This window comes from Epinephelus moara, chromosome 4 (genome assembly GCF_006386435.1).
Source record: "Epinephelus moara isolate mb chromosome 4, YSFRI_EMoa_1.0, whole genome shotgun sequence".
Classification (NCBI taxonomy): domain Eukaryota; kingdom Metazoa; phylum Chordata; class Actinopteri; order Perciformes; family Serranidae; genus Epinephelus; species Epinephelus moara.
In genome coordinates this window covers 27,932,620-27,959,054 of record NC_065509.1, presented here as the reverse complement: position 1 = coordinate 27,959,054, position 26,435 = coordinate 27,932,620, and the positions used below count along the sequence as shown (strand labels likewise).

The 26,435-nt window shown below is 43.7% G+C and overlaps 1 long non-coding RNA gene across 1 annotated transcript in view; it reads left to right on the top strand.

Moving 5' to 3' along the window:
- The window catches only part of LOC126388995 (uncharacterized), a 110,814-nt gene that overhangs the window by 7,089 nt on the left and 77,290 nt on the right, over window positions 1–26,435 (top strand). The window contains exons 2-3 of the long non-coding RNA XR_007569798.1: window positions 14,308–14,366; window positions 22,845–22,906. This is a non-coding gene — a long non-coding RNA (uncharacterized LOC126388995). The remainder of the gene's footprint in view (window positions 1–14,307; window positions 14,367–22,844; window positions 22,907–26,435) is intronic.

The following is a 26,435-nucleotide window of genomic DNA, read 5'->3' as shown; positions in this document are numbered from 1 at the left end:
TTCAAAGTCAGGGAAAGTATCTGTGTCCTAGTTTTTCTCTTTGAATATGTCTAGATGGTATTCAACTAACAGCCAGTACATCAAGGCTCAAGAATAGGTCATTAAAATTCAATGTATCCTCATACAACGGTGCGTATGATATCTACCAAATTAGTGCCCCATGAATAACATTGTTACATTACATACTAATATAAAGTAATGTAGTTAATTTAATGTTACATGGTTAACGTAAAGTTACATACTTAATGTAAAGTTGCCTAGGTAAGGTTTAGGTAAGCAAAGTTACATAGATTAGAGTTAGGAAAAGAAACATGGTGACGATTTACCTTAAAATAACATACTTGGTTTTCAAAGCGTTACAAACACTGGTTTTCTGGGTGAAAGTCCGGTATTTATTTGATTCCTCATATCAGTGGTTCACATGATATCTAAAGAATCAACACCCCATGAATGGCGTTGTCACATACTGTCAGGTTACAATCTTAATGTGAAGTTACATACTTAACATTAAGTTGTGTAGGTTCGATTTAGGGGGAGAAATATAAATAGATTTAAAATAACTCAAAGTTTATGTGGTTTCACATGGTCCCAAACATGTTCTCAAACACTAGTTTCCTGTGGGAAAGTCCTGTGTTTGTTGGATTTCTCATACATCGGTTCATATTGTATCTAACAAATTAGCGGCCCATGAATGGCGTCGTCACGTTACATACATAATGTCAAGTATAATTCTTTCTCTACACTTTCTTCTGAAGTTATGTACTTAACATTAAGTTTTGTAAGTTAAATGTAGGAAGAGAAATATGGAGATGATTTACCTTAAAATAACTCAAAGTCTACTTGGTTTTACATGGTCCCAAACACATTCGCAAATGCTGGTTTCCTAGGGGAAAGTTACTGTGTTTGTTTGACCCATTTACCACCCCAACTTGCCTCCTTACATGGACTTCCTGTCTTGCTTCTGTCGAGCATAGTCTCACTTCGAAGTCGTCGAAATTCATCGCTTGGGCAGTGACTTGCAGCATCAGAAACCAACGAAAAAAGGCTTCCTTTAATGTAGGCATGATATGCGGTCGGTTGCCGTTATGATTTAACGGAGCCCAGTGGTGTCAGGGGGAAACGCAGCGGGACAAGGATGAAAGTTAAGGTGACGAAAGTCCAAGTGGGGCGGGCGGGAAGGGTGGTGGATGGGTCCAACAAACCCGTCCAGTAAGATTCTAAAGCCAAACCCTGTTCTTTTTTCCTAAACCTAACCACTTACTTTTGTTGCCTAAACCTAACTGTGTTTTTGTTGCCTAAATGTAACTAAGTGCTTTTGTTGACTAAACCTAACCACGTGTTTTTGTTGCTGAAACCCAACAATATGCGTTAGTTGTTGAAGGAAAAAAATATCAATTCGCAGTGTTGTACTGACGAAGTTGTTATTTTAACTTTTTTATTTTTACTGTCTGTAAACGTTAAATTTCCTGTGAAAACGGAAGTATATCTTGAAAGAAGAGAACTTGACACTGTGTCCCAGAATTTCAATAGCCAACGCACCCAGGATACCTTGCACGTTATATCTGGACGTGGAAAGTCCATGACCAAAACGTCAATATGTGACGGAGGTCGGCGTGAGAATGTGTTGTTCTGTCAGCGCTTTGGTCACGTGATAGCAGCCTTCCTGACTATGTGGGTCACATACAAATTACAGGCTCATGATTACATACGAATTGTGCTGCATTACTTTTAGGTATACATACAAACAGTGCATAAAAACAGCCTGCAAAATTACCTCCAGTGGTCACTATCCTGCTCATTTAAACCAGATACCCATGTAAGAGGCGTGTACACACTGCCACGTTCATTTTTATATTTCCTCTAAATAGTGCCAATCTGCCACAACAGACAGGCGCTGAGTGAAAAGATTTTAAAATGCGACTCCAGCACTTTCAAGGCAGGTCCTCTGTGTTAACAAGATGGTAGTTAATGGTTTTGCTTTTATGGCGGTGGTCGCATGTATAATTAAGCTGCTGTTGTATTTGTCATAAAAATCACCGGGGTGCAGGAAATGTTGCAGGAGCCATTTTTTACTTTGAGCAGTGGAAAATTAAAACCGTCAAACCTCACAATGTTGTTTTGACATCATTCCAATGTTTATGGATTTTCCTGTGTGTGGTTGAGGTTTCGGTATTAAAAAAAACACTTAAGTGCCTCACCTTGTGTTTGTTGGGGGAACAAAGGTTGCAATGTTTGCACAATGCAGATTGTCACTTCTGGGAGGTCTTGCCTCCGGTGCTACTTGTTGAGAAACATGTTGCATGTCTGCCATTAATGGATGTTTGGCTGTTACCTGCATTGTTCCCGAATCATACAGTTCATGTGACAATATGTGATGCATTTATGGTACAACAATTCATAACTGCATCATACTAGGGGATTTTGTCCCCTAGCATGTCATGGGTATAATGCCAGACCAACACTTAGAAATGGGAGGGCAATCCTCTTGAAACAGGTTTTGCAAACCCCACTGATAACCTCTTACCCCAGATATCATCACATCTCGAGCAGATGTGCATTCATGCACGCAAGAGTCAAGGACAGAAACAGAAACACTGAACTCTGAAGGAGCGTCACCAAGATTTTTAAGGTGTGTTTCATTTCTGCGTTTGGGGACAACTGAAGCAGTATTAGGAAAGAATACGAGGATTACTGAAACTTAAGGTGGCAGCTTGTTGGCAGAAAGTCATGCACTACAGACATATCTTAGATAAGCCTGATGTATGATTTACTTGCATGGCCCCAGTCATATCTATGGAGATGAGCTGGGGGTGTCGTGGCCCTGGTGTCACCTCTACAACACCAGTCCCCTGCTAGGCTGATGACTGTATCTATGCTAATATGGGGATCAGTAGGGTAGAAAGCTCATCTGGCTTGTGCTTTCGCTTTATCTTATCACTCTCCTCGCCTGCTCCTTTCTTCACTGCATCACCACATACCTGGCATGCTGCGCACATGAAAAGAGCGCAGCCTCTTCTCACTCTCCCTCCATCTCTCACCTTCACACTTTTCCTCTATTTCACATTTCTACTTTTCAACTTTTGCTTTCACTGCATCAACTTCTGCAAAGCTTTATTAAATTATCACCCACTGCTGCCTTACTGTATTACTGTATGTGCTAGACCCGGCATTGAAATCACAGGAAGGGCTCAATGAGATTTATTCAGTTTATTTCATTTCCTGACATCCTGACAAAATTTTAAAAAAAGCTTTCGTTAGCTTTTCTTTGAGAGCATCATCAGTACGAACTAACAAACCAAGCAGTCAAATCAAAAGAACATCCTGAAAAGTTGTCATGCCTTCCACATCATTTTTTGGTCAAGAGTGGGCCCAACCAGACAGTAAATCCTGTCTGACTTAAATAACCTCCCCGCCTCATCCCTCTTAGCCTCTTTGTCTCCATCGCGCTCTCCCTCCCTGGCATGATTATTTCTTATCATGTATTTATTTGTTTAATCCACCCCTCCCCCCACAACACTTGGCGGCCCTCTCACTATGCACGAGCTGCCTGTCTGGCAACGAGGCCCCCTCGTCCCCCCACCTCCTCCTACTTGTCCATATCCAGTCCCCATCCCATCCCCACCCAGCTCCAGCCCAGCCACAATGGGCGGATGTTGCTTCCAGAGCCTCGGAGCTTCATTCGGGGGGAAGAGACCCCCACCTCCTCACTTCATCCTTACATCCCTCCCACTTGCATGTGGCCACCACTAGCCAGCCTCTATGCACACTATAAATAATGGATGCATTAGCATGCATGAATATCTTTTTAGAAGGGGGGTGGGAGTGCCTTAATTCATTATTAATCCCCTTCAAGGAAAAATGGGCTGTGGCTCCGGTAGAGATGGGCCCCTACTAAACCCTGCTTTGGGGACTTTACTTGTCCATGATGTACTCTTCTTTCTCCCAAAATTGGTGACCAGCTCCACCCACCCAACTACCCTGCCCCCTCTTTATCAAAGCTCCTCCCTCTGCCCCCTCAATCTCTGCAAAAACACATCTGGAAGGGTGGGGTAATCTGTCATTTTTTGGAGGGGGGGTTGGGGGGAAAGTGTGATCCTAGGCCGAACATCTCCAAAAACAGGCGAGTGTCAGCTGGTTGATTGACACCACTGTACAGTCAGCTGGTGTGGTTGTACTTCCCTAATATTCCACAGCAATGGCAAAGGGATGTTTCGGTTTGAAGGCTGGGTAGTCACACAGCTCCTGACTTTGAAGTTGTCATCACTGCCATTTGGTTCAAGAGCAGGGCTTGGCTGTGGGAGGACGGAAGTATGAGCAGGGAGGGAGGGGGTGCAAGGTGGAGGAGCTAGGAGGGTGGGCTGACATAACAAATGCGTACAAACCTGGTTAGAGAGCATTAAGTCGTGTATGTGGGTGGGTTGTGGGGAATTATCTGGTATTTTTAAACCTGGAACACCACGTTGAGTATTGGGGACATTAGATCAAATACATGGGTTAGAGGTTAAGAGCATGTGTTTCAAAGAGATAAATTACTATACAGCAAATTAACAAAACATGTGGGTTTGATTGCGAGTGTGTGTTTGCGCGTCGGTGTGTTTCTACGGGCGAAAGGAAGTGTGTGTATATGTGAGTGTATCCATGTGATCCGAAGTGCACTCCCCTCTGCACCACACGCCCCTCTTCCACCACTAGGTCGCACTGCCTGCCTCGCAGCCTCTCCTCCTGCTTGCCACAGCCCTCTGACTAATCCAACCAATGGCAGACCTTTACAACAGAGCCACATGAGAGCGGCTTCCTATCAAAAAATACTACACTACACACATGCCATGTATACTTGTGTACAGGCTGCATGCACCGTACACAGTCCTACATATACTGGATATCCGCCCGCCTTACTCATATTGGTACAATGTACATAATCCTGTTTGTTTGAATCACCGTGGCATATAAATATAACTAATCCACATAAAGTCAAACACAGCGTCATTATCCATGTGTTTGTAGTACAGTATGTGTATGTTTTTCTTTCAGAATATTGTCACAGTATATAAAAAGAGGAGGAAATAAAAAAGGTGCATGTTATCGCAAGAAAAAAATTGAATATTTTCTTTTAAGTATTTTATTTTATTAAGTATTTTATACAAAGTAGTTGTAAGCTCCAGCAAAAGCTAGTAAGAGGACCTGGAGTATGGATTTATTTAGATTAGTTATTTATATTTTTGTCAAACTCTTGTTTTGAAGGATAAGAATGAACGTTCACACCCAACTAATACATTTAATACCAAAACATTCTTGTTTGGTGTTTCAGTAATTCAGAAGTGGCAGTTAAAATTACAATATTAACCAAGTGAGTCCACAGCCATCACATAAAGCATAAATTGTTCAATGTTAAGTAGTTGGGTGGGAATTTATAGGACCTACCAAATGTTTTTGTGACTGACTCCAAATATTTAAAAAATATTTAGCAGCTTGACTTTTACAATTTTCCAAAAAATACTTGTAATTCAGAATTTATTCTTTCCCAGAAGCCTTTGAAACCTTTCATATCAGCAGAGAGTAGCACAACAGGCCAGCACCAGGGCAACATGGGCCTGGCCCTGCAGACAGGATATTCACTTTTGAATAAAACCAGCTCTTCTCTCTGTTATGTTGCACTCTCAGAGGCTGCTGGGTCTCCTGTCAGTGTCCTCTACACCGCTGTCCGTCAGGCAGGACGATGGCAGCAGGGGTTGTTTTGTTGACACAGTGAGGACCTGGTTTCTGGAATGTTCTCGGCCGAATGTTTGGATCTCGGGTCTTCGGCGCAAGGCTGGGGGGCTGGTTGTGAGCTGGAGGCACCACACTGTGCCTCTGAACTTCACTCAACCCCTTAAATTCCTCTTCCTGGGCAGGAAATTGAAATATTGTGCAGTATTGGCATGCTGATGGTCATCTATCATGGGGGCCTGCAAGGGGGACGTGGGTAAGAGGAGACTGTCTGTAGATCAGAGATGGGCTGCTGGGCCCAGGTTCAAAGGTAAAGAGGAGCGACCTGGGCGAGGAAAGAGGATAGCACTCTTAGCAGGAGATGATTCTCAGAGCGGCTTCCATCACCCATCCTGCAGATCACCTCAGTGTGCCTAGCTCTCATCAGACAAGAGCAATCAGTCTTCCCCAGGCATCCAGAGCAGAAATGTGTGTGCTCATTATGACTCTTCCAGGTTATTTTGAAAGTGTTTTTTAAAGCAGCATTCATGCTTCTCAAAGCAATGTGTCTTAGAGCTTAAATACAGAGGTGACGAATAAAGTCCAAACAGGCCGTGAGCTCATTTTAAACACAACAAGCAGGAAACTTGAATTTACCTTCATGAGTCTTTTTCAAAATCATTTTAATTTAACTTCAACAGGTGTCCCGTGACTTTGTGCTAAACTATATCTTACAGAGAGCCATATGTGTTTATCGTGTTCACACCGGCTGTGATGCATAGTCAAAACAGCCATAGTGATGATGCCGCCTTCATCGTTGCATAACCGTGGCCGTAAATGCGCACAGCGTACCAGGAAATGAAACTCGCCGGCGCATCACAGGGGGGTAGGATGATGTGGATGTGACTGGTTATATAAAAGTATAGGGCACAGTTGGAATGAGCCAGATGGGATGATGGCTGTCATTTTAAAGACTAACGCGCTTCTTGTCTGCCTCCGGAAATCTCGCCTCTGCATGACCTTGTGAACTCGCCTGCCGCGTGACCTCGAAATTTCCCTCTAACGGCTCCCCGAACACCCCTCCACATCCTTGTGCTCATTTGTACAGGCTATTACCCAAGCAGGAAGTGACATCAACGGGTCCAAACTAAAAATATGTCGCAGGACGGGCTGTCTAGGATGTCCAGGACCGGTGTTTGTGCAGGAGGATGGCTCGCACCGGCTCCACAAAGTGATGCTCACTGAAGGATGCAGGAGAGCGCCACACAGGCGAGACAGACAGACGCACTGGAGGCTGAGTGAGTCGCCTGCTGACTGAGTGCTGTAATGCCGTCACTTTCATTCATGCAAGTTCAGATATGGTGCCATACTTTGCCCCTCTCTGAAGCCGGTGACGCAGTTCATGGCAGAGGCGATAAGACTTGTTGTGTGAATGAAGGAATTGTGTCGGTGTCGCTCTTGTGAGACGGTGTGAGGTGTGTGTCTGTGTGTGAGTTGTGTGCGCGATGGAACAGAAACCACCACTGTTTTGACTTGAATGGCAAGTGCAGGAGGGAGGAGTGAAATCCGTGCGGGGCTGGTCGGTCTGTGCGCTTTTGCGCATTTTGACACAATAAACAGATTGTTTAAAGGCTGATTTGTGATGATGGGTGAACATTAATAAAAACTATAGGTTGTGGTGAAGTTTACCAAGTTGGGTATGTACCGTGTAGCTTTGTAAGTGTCCTCTCAAAGCATGAATGGCGTCTATTTTTATCCGTCCAGTGCGTGTGTGTCGTCCTCACAAGGGAGGCTCTGACAGACCCTGCCGTGCGTCCAGACGGAAAGTGCTGCAGTCACGTGGTGTCTGCTATTATCCACCCTCACGTCAGGTACAGCCTACTGCTGTGAGGAGGCAGCGTGAGGGAGGGTTTTGTTCCTCAATTAAATACTAGAAATATGTTTAGGAAATTGTGGGCAAATTAAATAAAATGTTATACCATGATAACAATGTGATTTAAAAGAAATTAAAAAAAGATGTATAATACAAACAGCAATGTAATATCCACAGTGATAATCCAAATACTGCAAAAAAGAAAATATTTTTATTGCTGAATATACAACACTAGGCAACACTACACCTGACCGCACATAGAGTCTACGACCCCACTACCTTTAAAGTCTCGATTCATAATTCCAGCTTCGATGTCTCATTATAAAATAACCTGCCTGTCAAAGAAAGACGGACAGATGGATATTATTTTTGAAGATGATGAACAGGCAGCCTCCATCAGCTCACCACCTGCTGTCCTGACTGCCAGGACGTAGCCTGACATGAGGTGGGAAGGTCACAGCTTGCCATAGAGATAATAATTTATGATAATACACAGACACACCGTCAACTATATCTAGCAATCACCTTGTGTCAAATTAATAGAGTGCTGCAGGGATGAGTGCTAAAACCTGGGAATGAATTAGCATTTTAGCACTCCTGGTTCACTCGTCTCGAAGTCGATGGGTTTTTGGTTAGATGCCTGAAAGAACGTCTGTGGTTGTCATGAAATACGTTAGTAAATACCCCACTCAAGAATTTTTTTTACGTGTCTTATAAAAGATGGTTGCTAAGAAGCGGCTAAATGAGACTACAGAGCGTCATCACGTTGAACCGTGCCAAACACGGCTTTACAGCCTCATTGTGGTCCCGGCGGTGAAGTCATGTGAATGTGGTGTAGTTCATTTATAGCCTAAGGTTGACTTACACTTATGCCGATTACATCTAAGCTTCAAAAATGATAAAAGTGGTGTCCAATTGAGAAAATTATCTTGCTAAACAAGAGCCCATTTTTTGCAATAATCCAAAATCCAATGGAAAAATCCCATTGGCTTTTTGACAAGAGAAGCAGGGTGATGTTAACTGCTGTGCTGGCCCACAAATGAATATCCTCCCTGCAGCACTCTATGTCAGTGCTAGGTTACTGACAGGTGTTACCTTTCTCCCTATACTCCACATTTTCAGATAACCAGCTTAAATGTAACAGTTGAACTAAAACTTTGATGCATTCAAAAGTAAATTTATATGTTTCACCAGATATATTGTGTCAATGTACTCCAGTATTCCACTGTTGTTTCAGCTCACTGTATTTGGCACCCTGCTCCCCTCTCCCCCTGGTTGTTATATATGTACATGCATTGGTTTTCAATGTTGCTGTATATCCAGTTGCTGGAGAAGTTGATGTCCTACAATACAACCATGCTACATGTCAGAGCTGACTGCTGTCTGCAAGGATAGCAACAAACGAAACTCTGTTTGTGTAGGCTGCGAGTATAAAGCACGCTGTTACTTGAAGTAGTTTCCAAAGGCACTTGTGCAAAAACAGCGTGTAATGGGGCCATGACTACGTCTTTGTACCTGGGCCCCTTGGCTTTTTTATGTCAGTGAATTGTCCTTTTTTAAGATGTTCGCAAAGCTAAGTTGAGGACCTTACATTCAAGATTTTTAATTGGCTCTAAGCGAGTGTTCTGCAATGTGAAATAATGTATGAGCTGTACAGTGCGGTGCTGCTACTGTATACGTTTGGCACGTGTGTGCAGCAGCCTATGGGATTACTGGTGTATATAACTCACGCTGCTGTTGCCTGCCTGTCTGGAGTGATAGCTTCATTATTCATGGTTGCGTGTAGACAGCAGTGCTTAATCTCCGAGTTGAATGGGGCAGCTTGTGACTCTGGAAGTAAATGCTTGTGCTCGGTCAGCCCTATCTGGCCCTTGTTGAGGAACGGAGGGCTACCAGAGAGAGGGAGGACTGCTGAGCTGGCCCTCAGGGTAGCAACAGCAGCTAAACGCCCCGTTCCGTCGTGGCGTTTGGGGCCAGTTTGAGGCCAGTAGCAATTAGCCAGACTGGACCAGGGAGCAGGGCCATATATTCTCTGTGGTGAAAGGGTCTGAGCAGGGGGTCTATTGGCGCTCGACAGGTGCAGCGGGAGGAAGGCGTCAGGAGTGTAGGGAATCGAAACCAGAGATGAGGCCAAACGGCAGCGTCTCTGGCTTCTGGGGTCAGATGCTCCCTTTCACCCCTGGAGGCTCCAAAACACAGCGAGAGCCTCTTCCTGCCCTGACATTGTATGGTTGTGAATGTATGTGCATTAGTGCATGTGTGCATGGTTATCTTTGTGCGTGTACAGGCATGTGTGCTTAAACGTGTGGATGTATGGGGTGTTTTATGGGTGTGTGACACCGGGGCGAGAAGATCAGGGGGCCATGTTTTGAGTTGCGGTAATCATCTGTCTTAGTTTATCTAACTCACACTCTCACAAAGAACACTGGGAACACTTTTTGTTAAAACACCCATATGTCCACTAGTATTATACAACAGTCCATGAGGAGCTTTGATCACTCAGCTGTGAGGGTGGTGGTGAAAAAAAATCCTGCCATGATGTGTTTTGACATGTTTTTGATGCCAAAAGTTGTAGCATTGATTCTGCCGTGCAATTACATCGAAGAATAATCTGGACTCTTCTGTGCTGCTAAGGGGACACATGAGTCGTTGCACTGGCCGTTAGAGGAGGAAAAGCATGTCATTTTTTTTCTTGCTTCCTGGCTGTTCTGCTTGAACTCAATAATCCTGGATACAGCCATTACAAATCCTGCTGTCTTGACTTGAGACCCCAGACAGGAGACAGGCTCTGCAACTTGGTTTCATTTAGCATTCCTCTGGGCTTTACGGGCAGGTGTTTAACATTACTGGCAGGATATTTATTGGCAACTTTAAAGGCAACTTTTTTGCTTACCTCTCAATTAGGCACACACACATACAATGTGTGTACTGTAGATGCGAGCGCACATGTACACGCACGCAGAAAAACGCATACAGCGACGTTTTATACACGCAACAATCTAAGATTGACAGCATGGATGCTTAATGGAGCACATTTTCACTCCTTTTTCCAACACTGTCACACACTTTATGCCTTTTGAGGCACAGATCCACATCCTTAGAATCCACCCCTGACCCGTGACCATCTCTATCTCCCTGTATGCACCCCCTTCCCCTCCACCCATTATGCCAGGTCAGTGTATGATGTGGGGTAGAAATAGGGTTGGAGGCATGATGGGATGTGTGGCCTGTAATTACCGAAGCTTAGCAGGGCCAGTGGCTGTGATGTGCAATTCTCAAATCAAGGTGCAGCCTGAAGACTCAGCCGGCCCCACTGCTGCCCTCTGCTACTTGATTGCTGGCAGCTGGGTGAGCCATGTCAAGTGGCAGGCTGGGAAATGTGAAATCCCAGATAAAGCACAGAGCCCTAAAAAGCCATGAAGCTCCAGTAATGAGGAAAGTGATGGGGTTTGGGGTTTGGGCATGCTTAGCAGGCAGGTAGCAGCCAACGGTAACTCTTTCTACCTCTCTCTCTCTCTCTTCTTGGTGTGCCTGTATGTGAGAAAGAGATGAGAGGTGGAGGTGTTTGTATATTTGACTTTTCTAATCCTGGATTTAGAAGGATCCACCAAACTCCAACAATGCAGAACTGGTGGGTAGGTCGGCACAGCTCAAGATATACCCACCCTAAATCCTCCCGGGTCACCCTCAGACATAAATCATAAACCTACTGTACATCCTGCCTATGCTTCTCATGTTTTCCCAGGGCCAGCTCCTTTGAACATCATGTTAAAACCCCTGTAACGTTCCCTGCCCGAAAGCAGCAGAATAATGCCTGATATTAACGGCGGCAGTCCGATTTAGAACGATTCCGGAGCCGTTGTAGCAGTTAAACACATTCCTAGTTTTGTGGAGGCCATTATTCCTGCTTCTTAATCACCCCCTCGGCTTTTATAACCTCCCCAAGCCTTAGTGTGTGGCTGGGGGGGAACCACATGTGGGCAGAGACCAGGAAATAACCACACCGCCAGGCCCTCCCCTTATCTAAACTAACCACCACTAAAATGCTCATGACACCAGCGCATTTATCATCTCTTTTTTAAGTTTTTAAAATAACTATGTTACTAAAAATGTTATTCTGTAATGCTGGAAACCCATTTTCATAGACCAAAACCTACAACAATATGTCAGTCTTACTCTCTGGCTCCTAGTCTTAAGCCCATTCAATCCTACTGATGATGTACTGTAAATCTTTCAACAAGATTCACAAATATATAGTTTTACTTTTAGAAAAAAGGGCAAAAAAAAAATTCAGTTTCAACAGTTTCAGCAAACCTTGTTCAAACAAAAGGAAACTGAATTTTTGGGGAACTATTTTCAGCCATAGGTTAACACACATTTGGTGCACGTGTCAGTATTTATAGCAGCAGGATGGCATGCATGGGACTCCAAATAAAAACTACAGTGTCCATATTCACTGTCATGCCGAAAACGCATCTATTGCGGCCTGCAGCAGGAGGTCATACAATGTCCATGGAACTTTGTGGCAGTTTGATTCTGCTGCACAGTGTGGCCAAACTAAATGTTGGGGATAGTTTAAATTTTGGCGGCGAATTGCAGCCAGATAATACCCATAGCCAGTCAGTTAACAGAGTCCTGTAACTCCTGTGACATGTTGACCCGTGTTACAAAGACTTTCTTCCTGCCTGAAACACACGAACATGCCACCCAGCTGCAAAAAAATGTAGTTACTGCAGCGAGCCGCAGTTCACTGCTGCTTGGTTTGTTTTTTAGCGTAACCATGGAACATGTAACCCAGTGCCGTGGTGGGACTCTGATGTGCTTTTAATAGTTTTTGGGCAACACTGGAGGTCTTCATGGCACAGAGGAATGAGATGTATCAGGATTTGGCTACACAGAAAACCATACTTAGTAATCATTTTGTTTTTAATGAGATTTATTAACATTAAGAAATAAGAAAAATATTCATTTGAACTGTAAAATTTGCAGCAGTAGGTTTCAAGGAGGATGTAGAGGACACATCCCGCTCAATATTTAGAACACGTGCATTCGCCTCCCTCAATAAAAACATGAAAGTACCAGAAAACGAAAATAAAGACATTACCACCATAAATTGGTGCAGAAAAGACACAAATTGGTTAATTAGAAAATAACCAGAATGCAGGATATTAAGCGTTTGATGCTCAAAATTTACTGGCAGAGGACCCCCACATCCCCCGCTTCATATGTGTTTCCCCCTGTGTTAAAATTAAACCTATGCCCTTGGCTAAATAAAAAGATGTGAGCTCCTCCTGAAACATTGGTCTGTGGCCTCATGTAACAGAGAGCAGGAGGAAAACAGAGTCTGGAGCAAAGTAGACCTCACTGTTTCACTGCCGTCATCCATCGCTCTCCCTACCTGCTCCCATGTTTTCAGAGCTAGAGAAGACGGAGAGGTGTGATTAGGCTACACTGATTTTTTTTGTCACGTAGCTGTTGTTCTGAGTGGATTTTAATGCAGCTAGCCTTTAGCCTCTAGCTTGTATTTGTCAGTATGTGTAAAGTGGCTTGTCTGGCTGATGGTTCAGCTATAGTTAACCGAAACACCTGGGTGCTCACACACCAAGCAGCTCAATGTAACGGGTGACACGCTGTCACGCCAGGCTTGAAGGCATAATTTACCCAGGTCACAGCCATGCATACTATTTAGCAGGGTGGGAATTGGAGGGGGGCACATAGAAAGTCATTGCTTGTTTACCCTGCGCCTGGTGACCCCCTGCCAGCAGCTACATCAATTATCACCTTGGAGGAATGTGGGACCCTTGTGTTAAATTCCCTTTGACCCCCCTGTTGGAGGAGGTCAGGAGGTGGGCGCTCTCCCCAGGGGAGGCATGCAGTCAGTGGGTGCAGGGTGTGTGTTCATGTCTGTGTGGTGGTCCAAGGAGATTCCCTTGATCTGCATCCTCAGACCTGCAACCATCACCGTGCCTTCAGACCCCCAACATGGTAAACAAGATTTGCGTGGTGTGTTTACAATGCAAATTGGTTTCTAAAGATCTTAATTTCACTAGGGGATGCACCAAAGGTGGTCTGGGAGCACGCACAGGAGACCCGGGTTTCATGTATGATAGAGGGTTCAAGGAAAAGTTGGCTAACTCTAAGACTTCTCCTCGTAGTTTGAGTGTATTATGTGAAAAAACAACAACTGTTGTTTGGTGCACAAGCTTTTAACAACTACTTTTTGCCTCACTATTACATTTAGGGGTGCCTCAATAAATTAGCCCAACTGCTGGCACACTTTGAAGACCTCAGCATTTGTGATTTTAATGTGTTTGTTTGTCTCAAGCTGTTTTTAGTACACAAGTGTAAATCACAACTTTACAAGTCAGTGTAGCGCACTGTAAAGGCTGGCGGTTAATGTGCATGTGTGTGAGTGAGCGAGAGAGAGTAAGTGAAAAAGGAAAACGGAGAGAGGGTTTAGTCATAGATGTAACGTCTGACGCTCTTTACTTTAGAGGGGAATTAGATGTAAACATATGACATGTTTGGGCGCAGGCATCAACCCCAGACACACACGTCTTTTTTCCCCCCTCCATCTTCCTGTGCCCCATATCAAATGTCTTCGTGAGTGTGAAGAAAGTCGTTGGGAAATAGTATCACATGTGCTGTAGGGAGTGAAGATACCATGGAAATTGATTGTGTATGGAATCACTTTTTTCTGACCATGATTGATGCTCCGAGCTTATGCATTTTTATCTTCTCTCTTACAGGCTCTCTATCATGGCTGTCTGCAGGATGTGGTGCTGTCTGCTATCCAGTTATGGCTGAGGTAAAATACCAACATCAGGAGCTTGTCTGCCGTAGATGACAGTGTTGACATAATATATTGGCGCAGTTTCTCGTGTGATGTATTGCTAAAACTGCAGTTCCTGTGTTGTAATGGCTTCAAAGTCAGCGGGGGAAGTAAGTGTCTGCCTGAAACGTCTCGCCCGATTTTAACCTCAGTTACCCCGGGAACGGCAACTGCGCTCTGTCCTGAGTCGTCTGCGTTAAGCTGTGCATTGATTAACTCCTCCTTGAAAGCAGCCACCCTTGAAATGCGATGGCCTTTACACGTTGTGACAAACCAAAGTATCCCCGCAGTGTCATCAGATCACCTCGCCACATCCAATTAGCGGTCATCTCGGAGCCTTTTTTCACCTTGTTGACAGGACGGAAAAGCTGCAGCAGGACAGACCAGCGGCCTAGCCCTGTCCTGAAGACCCAACACTCTCATCATTTATTTATCCACACGCAGGCAGACACAACATCACACGCCCATCCTGTGGCAGGACCAACAGCTGCCAGCTAGAAGAGGGTATAGCAGGGGTGGGGTGGGGCAAGGTAGAACAACGGAGGCCAACACACACACACACACACACACACACACACACACACACACATACAAGGCACAATCAGCACATCATCTGCACCGTCTTGTCAGTAGTTGAACTTCTTCAGGGTTGTCATGGCGACGTAATTTTCTCCTCCAGAGGGCTGTTGTTCTCTGTTTCAAATTGCACTGTAATGCTGGTGGTGGTTGGAAGTAAAGGGAGGAGGGGGGTGCACTTGACTGTACTCTGATAAGGAATTCTTTGAGGAGAAGGCTATGATGTACTGAACTTGAGAAAGCCTTTTGATCTCAGTTTGTATGCTAATGAATCTAGTCTTATGTATGCATTGTAAAGCAACTCTTTGCCTTTGTTTATTTAGATGTGTGGAGCCTTTATCCTTCAGACATTATTGTGTCATTTGCATTACCCTCATTCCAAAGATAATTGCAGCGGTTGCGGGGTTTCTTATAATTTGCTCATGTTGTGTGCGTGTGTGTGTGTGTGTGTGTGTGTTTGTGTGTGTAGGGGCAGACACAGCCAAACTCCTAACTGTGTTTTTTTTGCCTGTTTGATAGCCTGACTGTAAGCCCCTCTGGCTTTGTAGACTTCTGTCTCCCTCAGCACACTCGCTGCCGCAGCACTCATCCACGAGCAACACACTCATTCACACGCGCTTTCGCATGACTACACAAATGCACAAACAGGACTTCAGCCCCGACTGGCTCACGCACACAAAACACACTCGCTTACTCACTCAGGAATTATCGTGGTAGTAAAACTAGAGAGGAAGAGTGAGAGAGACAACGAGGGAGGAAGAGGGACAGAGACGGGGTGGGGGGAGCAGAGGGAGGGAAAAGGAGAGCGATTGTCCCAACAGAAGTATTTTATCCCCAAGCGGTTTTTAAACGCTGCCATGTCCATGACCCAGTCATGAGGACAAGCCATTGTTAGCTGCCACGGCTGCTGTAGCAAGGCCGGTGCAATAAATGAAAGTTGCAGGTTTTAAAGTGAAGACATGCATTTTTTTATGCAAAGTCTGTTCTGCACATACTTTGTGCATTGATAACAACAAAATTATAGGTTTGTTGTTTGTGTTGGAGGTGTGCAGTGTCACTGTTTTTACTTTTAGTGGCTGTTTAAAGGTATACTATGGGTGATTGATGCTCGCCAGCTAACGTCAAATAAAAGACAGCCCCAGATTCACTCTTATTTGGTGTTTTGCGAGCCCAGTCTCACTCCGAAGTCGCCAAAATCCAGCGCTTTGGGAATGACTTGTGGCGTCAGAAACTAACGAAAAAAGGCGTCCTTTAACGACGGCATGATACGCGGCTGGTTGCCATTATAGTTTAACGGTGCCCGGCGGCGTCAGGGGAAAACGTGGCAAGACAAGGATGAAAGTTAAGGCAGTGAAAGGGGTGGATGGGTCCGATAAGATTCTAAAGCGAAACCTTGTTATTTTTTCCTAAACTTAACCACGTGTTTTTGTTAAGTTTTTTTGTTAATAAACGTCAATTCGCGGTGTTGAACAGACGTAATAAGTTTATTTTGTAAGAGACAGTATGTAAACGGTACATTTCCTGTGAAAACAGAAGTGTATTTTGAAAGAAGACGATGCATGTAACAGGCAGAACTTGACACGGCGTCCCAGAACGTCAGCAACCAATGCACCCAGGGTACCTTGCACCTTGTATGCAGACGTGGAGAATGTGTTGGTTTTGCCTTGACTATATTTGCCTTTTTTCGACGCTGTGTCTCTTAACTGCCTGCTGCTTACAGTCTGGCCCCTGGTCGCTACCTGTTCATAAAGCCTCAACCTCACCTGAGCCATGTGGGAGTACACACCAACAAACATCCTGAACACAGAAAGTATGAAGAAAATAAGAACATACAAGCAGAGGGCAGAGTCTCTGCAGATAAATACACCGCAGAACATTTCTAGCAGGTCAAAAGGGATGATTGAGAGGGATTACTTCTGTATGAGTCTATACATTGTTTTTTTAGGAGAATCCTGCATAGTACATCTTTAAAGGCTGCGCAGCTTCGCAGCTTACTCATGTTGTGCTTTGAAGGATGTGACAGACGTGTTCTGGAGCGTGTTGTTCTGCTGCTCTCACTTTTTTCTCTCTCTGTCTGTACTTCTCTTACTCTGGCTGTGTGTATATGAGTGTGTGCGTGTGTGGATATGTGTGTGTGCGCGTGTGTGTGTGTGTGTGTGTGTGTGTGTGGGTCCTCTCTGGTCCGCTGCTTTGGCACAAAAAGGAAGGCCAGGCCGCCCCATTCTTTGTTTTGCTTCTTGTAGGAAACTAGCAGCAAATTGTGGCTCAATGAGGCGTTGCTGTTTTGTATGGTCTGATAAAGTGCAAACGAAACCGTCTGGGCCGCACTGGCCTGCTGCAGTGTTTTTCATTGTAGCTGTGAATGTAGGTCTGTGTGATGCTTGGTTAGTGTTGAACATTGGGTGATTGGGAGGGAGGGGGGGGGCTGCTGCTGGGGGTAGGGACCATTCACACAGTTTTAAGATGTCACCCTGTGTTTGGAGCTGCTGTCCGCTGTGTTTAATTGTGATGAGGGATGATTAGAGCTCTGCTTAAGACTGGAGGAGAGTTTTCTGTCTTGCTTGCTTTCAAAGGTTTTAAAATCCCAATATTGTAGAGTTCTCTGACAGCGCCAACATGACACACTTGTCAAAGTGATCAGAGCAGGGCATATGTGTGTGGGTGTATTGATGTTCATGTGGGAAATAGCCCAGTTTTTACTTCAATGCATTCATCCAACACCTGCAGTAACTACTCACGCTGGAAATGAAAAGGGTGACTCACTGAATATGCAATAATTTCATGAAGATTTTGTACTCCTAGAATTTGAGTAAGCCCAGCTGGAAGCAAACAACTACTTGAATGTGACCTTAAGAGTTCATTTGATCGCGTAGTGAAACATTCCTGAGCAGTGAAGTATGGAAATATTATCAAATAGTGTGTACCTGTACTTTTTAGGAAAAAAATGTTGTGCATTGGATTACAAATTAATGTATACTTTTACTTAAAGGTATACTGTGCAGGATTTTCCTTAAAAACAATGTACAGACGAAAGTAATCCCTCTCAATCATCACGTATTACCCACTAGAAGTGTGAGATGGTGTATTTATCTGCACAGACTCTGCCTCCTGCCTGTATTTTCTTATTCGCAGGTCGGGACTTTATAAAAAGCAGTCGCCATAATAAAATGTTTGCATTGTACCTTTGTGCAAACTACAAATATGTTACATTCGCATGTTTCATATGTATTATATCAACTACTAACTACTTGTCATCAGGAGGTAGAGGGAACAGTACCTGCGTGTTTTTCACTGACACATTGTGGTGTTTCCCAGCAGCGTTCGAGCCACCGAACTTTGGTGTTTTAAGCCAAGACGTGATCTTTTTCGAACCACAACCAAGTGATTTTGGTGATTTTTAGTGTTGTTGAGAAACAGTAAGTTTCAATGTATCAGCTATGAAATAATGTATAAATGTAATATATTGTAAAACTTCAATTAAAAGCCTCGTCCCAATTAAACGCCTAGTCCCTTTTTACTGGCCTGGTGTGGCTACATATTTTGACAAATAAAAGCCTGTCTCAGTCAGAGGCCTGGTCAGCAGGCAGTTCTTTCTTTTCTTCCTATGTATAAAACCAGGTTGCTGGCCACCTCAAATTATGTGTCCATTCCTCGATTACGCTGAAAGTTATTCATACTCCTTTAGTCGGCAAGGGTCCTCAGATCACGATTGATATATTACCTAAAGCCTAATTTTTAGGTAAGTATTATTCATACTGCTTTAAATAAACTATTTGATTGTGTTTCCTATCTTTACTGAGCAACAGTTTTGAGTGAAAGGAATTAAAGGCCTGTCCCATATAGACGCCTGTCCCAAATATACACGTATAAACGTACAGTCCGAATATTTTTTACTGGTGATTTGGTTGTTAAAAGGAGCCAACAGGAAGGAAAAGGAAGCTATGAAAGACGCAGATACAAAGCTGAAAAAAAGCATATTTAGTGAATATGGGGTCGGCTTTCACTTTTGCTGGTGAGACTGTTTACAGTCAACAGCTGACAATTCATGCATCGTATAGCTTTAAAATTTTCTATTATGATATTTCCCCACTTACTTTCACTAAGTGTGAATTTGTGCTGTTATACAATAAATAAAAGTGAAAGTATATCATTTTCTTGGAGGTGAAAACACAAGAGGGGTGCACCTAAAAAAAGCAAATATGGAATATCTCATACATTTCAGAGGGGAGGGGCCTTTGCATATCGCACATTCAGACTCGTCCATGGTTTGATTTTCTAACATCACTGACATGCATGGGGAACACAATGCTGTGAAGATCCACAGATCAAGTTCACTGAGTCAAGCAAAACAAACACATGGCTTGGGAGATAGACAAAGAAGGAGGTTCTTGGGTGTGCCATGGCCCTTGTCTAAAGCGGTTATGGGGCCCACATGGGCGTTCTGCTCTCCGGAGGCTGTTGGGGTAATTATCTGCCAGGGTGCACGTGTGGGAGTGAGTGTCACAGCAACTGCGTCCCTGTGCTCGTGTGTGAGGTGCATGTGGGATTTCAGCGCTGGATGTTTCTGAGCATCCCATCCAGCATCCTGATGCTGTAGCCCCAAACAGGATGAAATGCATGTCCACTCAAGCCTATATACTTCCTCATGCTTGTGTGATCTATATGTGCCCCCTACACACAGATACACACACACACACACACACACACACACACACACACACACACACACACACACTTTATTTCCACCATTTCCTTCTACCTAAAGTTGAGAAAGGGGATCTGGGAGTCTCAGAGGAGGAGCGTGGCTGGGGGAAGAGGCTGAGGAGCCATCTTTGACATGGGGCATTGGGTCCGACGGCACAAAGCCCCATTCCCTGCTCCTCCATGTGGAAAATGGCAGGAGAGCAAGAGGAGGAGGGGAAGGAGGCAAAAAAAAAGTGGAGGAAAGAGGAGGAGGGAGCGAGGGAGCGACAATTAGTGGGATCTGCTAATCACCAGGGCAACACTCATTTAATTGACATGTGAAATTTTAATTCATCTAACAAGCCGATAGGCTGTACGACAATGGACCAGTCGTCTAAAGGTCTGATGGTGGAAGCCAAGGAGGGGAAGCGGCAGCTGAGGGCCGAGGCCAAGCTCTTTGTTACAAGTAGCAGTGTTGTTAGATGTGAAGGTTGTCCACAAGGAGATTATAAGCCATTATGCCTTTGACCCTTTGGGATAAGTAACTCCACGGCTGCCCTTAAACACTCACGCACAGCAGACACACACCATAGCAAGGGTTGTTTATGTGTGTAGTTCTTGTTTTTATTTTCAGCAGAAGGCAGAGTGAGTAAACAAGTATTTTTATAGCACAATAAATCTGACCCTGATAATTCCAATGGCTTGGAAGAGAAAAAACACAAAAGGAGGTGGGCAGCGAAGAAAACCCTGCAGTCTGTCCATTCCTGCTCCTGCAGAAATCAATAAGCTATTTAAGGTCATCAGAAAGCAGCATCACTGTCATCCAGCTGCTACTGAAGGAAAAGGCATACAAACGCTCACTGCTGCCTCAAGAAGCGACTTGGGAAAGATTCAAACCTTTATCCAGTTTATTTATTCAGTGTATATTACAGAAAATATTTTAGAAAATTGTTTTTAGTCTCATTAGCAATTCAGCACTACAGGTCAGCGCTGATATTCAGTCACCATTTTGCCCTATAGCTCAAGAGGCAAAGCAGAAAAGGTGTAAGCCATTCCCATGTCAGTGTTTCCTGTTTCAAGTGACGGAACCACAGAAGGAATACAATACTTTTAAGAAAAGGCCCTTTAAAGGAACAGTTCACCCCAAAATCAAAAACATTTTCCCCTCTTACCTGTAGTGCTATTTATCAATCTAGATTGTTTTGGTGTGAGATGCCGAGTGTTGGAGATATCAGCCGTAGAGATGTCTGCCTTCTCTCAAATATAATGGAACTAGATGGCACTCGGTTGTGGTGCTCAAATCGCCAAAGGAAAACAAAATTGGAAAAACTCACATCAATGTCTCTTTCCAGAAATCATGACCAGGTTACTTAAGATAATCTACAGACCTTGTTGTGAGCAGTTTCATGTAGGAAGTATTTTCTGTCTATCAAACAATGTGAAATGTAAATATTAGCTGTAATGTTAGCTAGCTCCTTGATGCTGGGTGAGCTAGCAGTAGATGCACGCTTCCTTCTGCGCAGTGATATAGTTGATGGGTGCAGTTCAGGAAAAAGAAAATAGTTCCTTCATGAAACTGCTCACAACAAGGTCTGTGGATTATCTTGAGTAACCAGGTCGTAATTTCTGGAAAGAGACATTGCTGTTGAGTTTTTTAGATAAATTTTTTGGCACTTTCAGCACCATAAAAACCGACTGCCATCATGTTCCACTATATTGGAGAGAAGGCAGACATCTCTAAAGCGGATATCTCCAACACTTGGTAACTCACAACAAAACAATCCAGAGCAATGGTTCCCACCTTGAACCAGCCATGGGGTCCAGATCTCTCCTTAGACATTAGTTTAAGGTCCACAAAGTCTTAGATATTAAGCATCATACTTGCGTTGGGCCATGTTGATGAGCTAGTTTGCTGTCTCTTTAAAGTAGCTGTCTGTTATTTACTCACCCTACAGCAGGAAACGGCACTTCAGAATAAAAGCTTGTGCCAGAAATTCACTGTGGCATGGTCGCAAGTCACTTGCGGCCCATTCAGAATGGACCTATGACCCACTTTTGGACTGTGACCCACCAGTTGGGAACCACTGATCTAGACTAACATATAGCACTACAGGTAAGAGGAAAACATAGGCTATTTTTTGATTTTGGGGTGAACTGTCCCTTTAAGTTATGACCCCCACCCCACTTCAGGACATACCAATTAACAAATTAATTAACTCAATTAACGGCAATTTATTGGCTTTTTAATAAAAACGATTAGTTAATTATCACCAAACCACACTAAACATCAGAACAAATACTCAAAAACTAGCATTTCCTCAAAATACATCACAGCCACCCCTCCACCTGTAGCACAGTTGGTGCACTCCCCCAGGAACACCTCCATAAAAGGAGTCAGAATAGGCTGGCACAGGTTTGGCACTTCCTGGATGTAAAACAGCATGTGCTGCCTAAAGGAGAGGTAAGACAAACAAACATACTGATTAGATAAAGATGTTAGAATTTCCCAAAGTTGTGGGATGTTTCCTGTTAGGGAAACAAATGTTGGACATAGTGCAAACATGTCCACAACAAACAAGACTAACACTGTTGCCAGCAGCAGGCCTCAAACAGTCACAATCAGTAGCCATTAGCAAGTAGCTCACTACCTGGACACTTTAAAGTCGGGTAGATGGCTTGGAAAGTGGCTCTTGTGGACAAGAGTAAGTGTCTTACTCAGATTAGAGCACAGGGGGTGAGAGTTTACTACAACCTTGGTCACATTTTTTGTCGTTGCAACCTTCATTCCTTTTGGTAATAACCACAAGGCACACAAGCTGTCACGTTTTAAACCAATTATCAGATTAGCCAAAACTTATTTGGGAGACAGAGCAAAGGTGAAACGGCCCATCACAGTTTACAGACAGACTTCCATGTTCAATTTGCACTGGCACTCATAGTTCTCCTGTGCAACATTTTGTGTGTGTTCACCTTTGATTTTGTCTTTTAGACAGCCCGATAGTCTGACTATTCTTGCTCTGGGACACTTTGTTGTAGTTAATTTGCTGTATTTCCAAAATTCAGCAATTACTTTGAGTATTCCAGTGTTAAGCTAACTAATAAAATTGATGGCCAAAGCCATGCAAATAAGACCTGAGCTGTAAAATTAACCCTTTAAGGTGAAACTGACTCCATTTTTTGTTTTGTCCTTCACAGACACTGATTGTCTCCCTGCGGCACAGCTACAAGTAGCATCGACCCAGCCCTCTATAACACTGGTGAGTCCTGTCAACACTTAAGCCTGACCCCATCATGGGCAAATGTTTCCAGGGTGTCTACAGGTCCTTAAAGAGCCTAAAAATGTCTTAAATTCAATTTTACATAGGCCATTAAAGGTCATTAAATAATCTTATATTGCCACGAAGATTTCATCTAATTTAATTTATCCATTTGTTAATTTCTTTTTCTCAAAATGGGTCGAGCTCTTTTGTCCACAAGTCCACATTTCTGATGTTGCAACTCTTTAAACCTACCACTGAACCTAATAATGTCTTTCTACTTTGACAAAATGTAGATTAAACTCACTCTAATGACCAAATTCCTACATAAAACCTAACTCTGCATAGGACCACATAGTATATGCTTCTTGCATTTATATTTACCTGCAATGCTTGAGAAAGGAAAAAGTTGATTTGCCTAAAAACAGTCTTAAATTTGGTTTAAAATGATCTTTAAAAGGTCTTAGAAAACACTAAATTTAGGTGTCTGAAACCTGTAGACACCCTGATTTCCTTATTTCTCCATGCACATGCTCAGTGAACCCTGCCAACTCTGCTCATCTGCCTATTCTGTAACTCTTTATGTTTGCTTTGGGACATTCAAACAGCCTCCACAGCTCCACAGCGCACCTCTCAAATGTACTTGTGTGTGTTTTTGATCCATCGCTCTGCTAGCAGATAGTTCCATTGTCAGAGGTGACTTTGTAGAAGTGGCAGAGAGTCAGAGGAGACTTCCAAGTCTTTCAGCCAGTGTAATCCTCTTCCTTTATCTCTCTGGCTGATCTGGGCCAAAGCTCTCTGTGTGTGAGAATGATTCAATGACTGCCTGCCTGCTTTTCTGGAGCCCTCAGTCACGTTTTCTCTCCCTCTCTTACTGTCTCTCTCTTGTTCTCTAATTCTCACAAGTTGTACGCCTATTGTTCTGCCATCTTGCAGAGTGACCTGAGCTTTTTCAGCATTCACCTCCTCTTTGTTTTGCGTATGTGGGCAACAATGATGGCTGATATAAAGAGATTTTTTTGTATGATAGAAGATCATCCCTTTCACACACACACAAAGACGCCACCAGACAGGCAACTTGGATTATATCCAAGAATCACAGCTGGATTGATGTGTGTGCATGTGTGTTTACTGTAGATATGTGCGCGTTTCCGTGGGGGGTCGGGGTGTGGGCTGCATCTGGGGCATCTGATTGGCCCACTTGCACCGGAGCCAGGCAAGATGCTGATTGGATAGATATATGGAGACTAGCGTGCAGGTTTCTGTGTGCCATGTAGCCGTGCCTCGCGGAGCGCTGGCCAATAGCTCCACATATTGGATGCATTACAGATTAGAGCCGATGCAACTGTGTGCGCACAAATGTGTGTGTGTGTCTATGTGCGAGTTTGTGTGTCTGCACAGCTCATCTGTGCAAGAGCACTTTTATCCTGTGAACAAATCTGCACTGTCTCCGTTCACCGAAGTGATCACGAAATGCATTTGCCTCTCCCAGACTAATCATTAATTATTAACGGCAGATTTGACTCGGCATCCCAGATCGATGCAGTAGCTACCCACCGCTAGACGATTAAGACTGCTCTTAAATACATTTTCAAACAATCAAGCTGTATTGATAATACCTCATGTTAACGGCAGATGATTACTACAAGATTCACTGCAAAGTTTGTGAGCTCATCCAGCTCAAAGCGAGCCATCTTAACTCAAAGTTTCAACATCATGTGCACAGTTAGATAAGAAGAGATTAAATGATGCAGTATTTTAAGATATCTTGAAATCTGTGCAGGAATTGATCAAGGGTCAAGGGTTACAGTACCTCCAGCTTTGATGTCCCAAACTCAGAAATCTGTGATAAAAGCTAACCCGTATTTACTGTTGTTGTTTTTTGTCTGCAACAGTTGTCATGGCGTACTTCTTTGATTGAATAATATATCAAAGTACGGGACTATTTCATACTTTTACCAAATTATATTCCATTTTACCTTCGCCGCCATCAAAGAGATTCAACATCAGTGCGAAAACATAAAGTGAAATTACTAAAACCCCAATCCACAACCTGCAGACAGAGCCTCTTCAACCACACTGTGGATGAGTCTATGTGGCTGATTCCAGATCAGGACTTTGAAGGAATACTTTGGTGATTGTCAACCAACTTTGTACCATAACAATGTGGGTAGTATGTGTAAAGCCCCGTTTCCACCGAGCAGTACGGCGATGGTACCAATGGAATCCTCACTCGGAGGAAAAAGGAACACGGTGCAAGGTGCACCTCTGTGTCACCAGTAATGAGGAAATACAGCGAGTGCTGGATGGAGCAGTGAGTGACAACAACACCGCCAACATTTAAAAGTACTGTTTGCGGTGGAAACGCCAGACTACAGATTGTACATCCGTATTTCCATGCCCTCCACCACAAACACAAAAGTATAGAAGCAGAAGCTCTCTCTCACTCACTCAAGATGTTTACATGCACGCAGTAGTGGAGCTAAAAGCAAAGCTCGGCTAATCAGTCAAGTCAGACTTCTCGTCTTGTCTGAGTATACATGCAGAGGAGAAAATCTAATTTCTGACCAAGTACATCTCACTCCGCCTCAATAGGCGCGCTGTGTCCTTTTTGATATAGTGCTTATTGAACTAGTTCTGGTTCTTGTTCAGAAACGTTTTTTAAATAAATCTGTGTGTCGCGTTTTGCTACCATGCATTAACTTCAATATGTTTAGCTCCTTCAGCTGTCGGAGCATGAATGTAATTTCCTCGTCCGTCCAGAAGTGCGTCCTCTGCTTCTCGGTCGCCATGGTGTGTGTTTGTTTGTTTGTTTTACTGGGAGTTACCGCACTGCTGCTACGCCATATCTTTCTTCTTCCAGGTGAAAGCCTGTGAAAGAAAAAGTGGTTCATGCGCAGAACGCTGAATCCGACTCCAGTCGGACTAAGTGGATACATGCTGCAATAGTTTGATTTTCTATTGAATTATCTAGGTGTGTTAGTCGAGCCACTGATAGTCCAGTTTCAGTCGGACTAAGCTGTTTACATGTATTTAGCAGTCCCGTGTCAGTCGGACTAAGCCAGTAATTCGGTTTTCTCAAGCTACATGTCAATGTACTGACCGAGACCAAACTCCCATCACACGGTAAAAATAGGCAGTGATGATCAAATATGAACCAAGACGCTGTCACTGTTTTGCCTATACTAAATATTCTTACTTAAAATGTCTCCAGAAACATATTTTAGTTCACTGTTTAACTGACATCCAAGATCGTTTGTTATCAGTTGGCCACCATATTGTTTACTGTGTGAAAGCGGCCAGGCTCACATTATGTCACTCACCATTAGAAGCATTTATTGGTCCATTGCAGTGCAGTGCATTCTGGTAGTTGTAGGTTTGCTACCTCTTAGGCAAAAGCATATGCCACAGCCCTTTTCCTCTTTTGTCTCTTGCCATGTAGCACCAGTTTCAAAACCATTTGTGTCTCTCTACTGCATAGACAGCTCAGTTTTGTGAAAAGACCATTTTTCCAGCAGTGAAATACTTA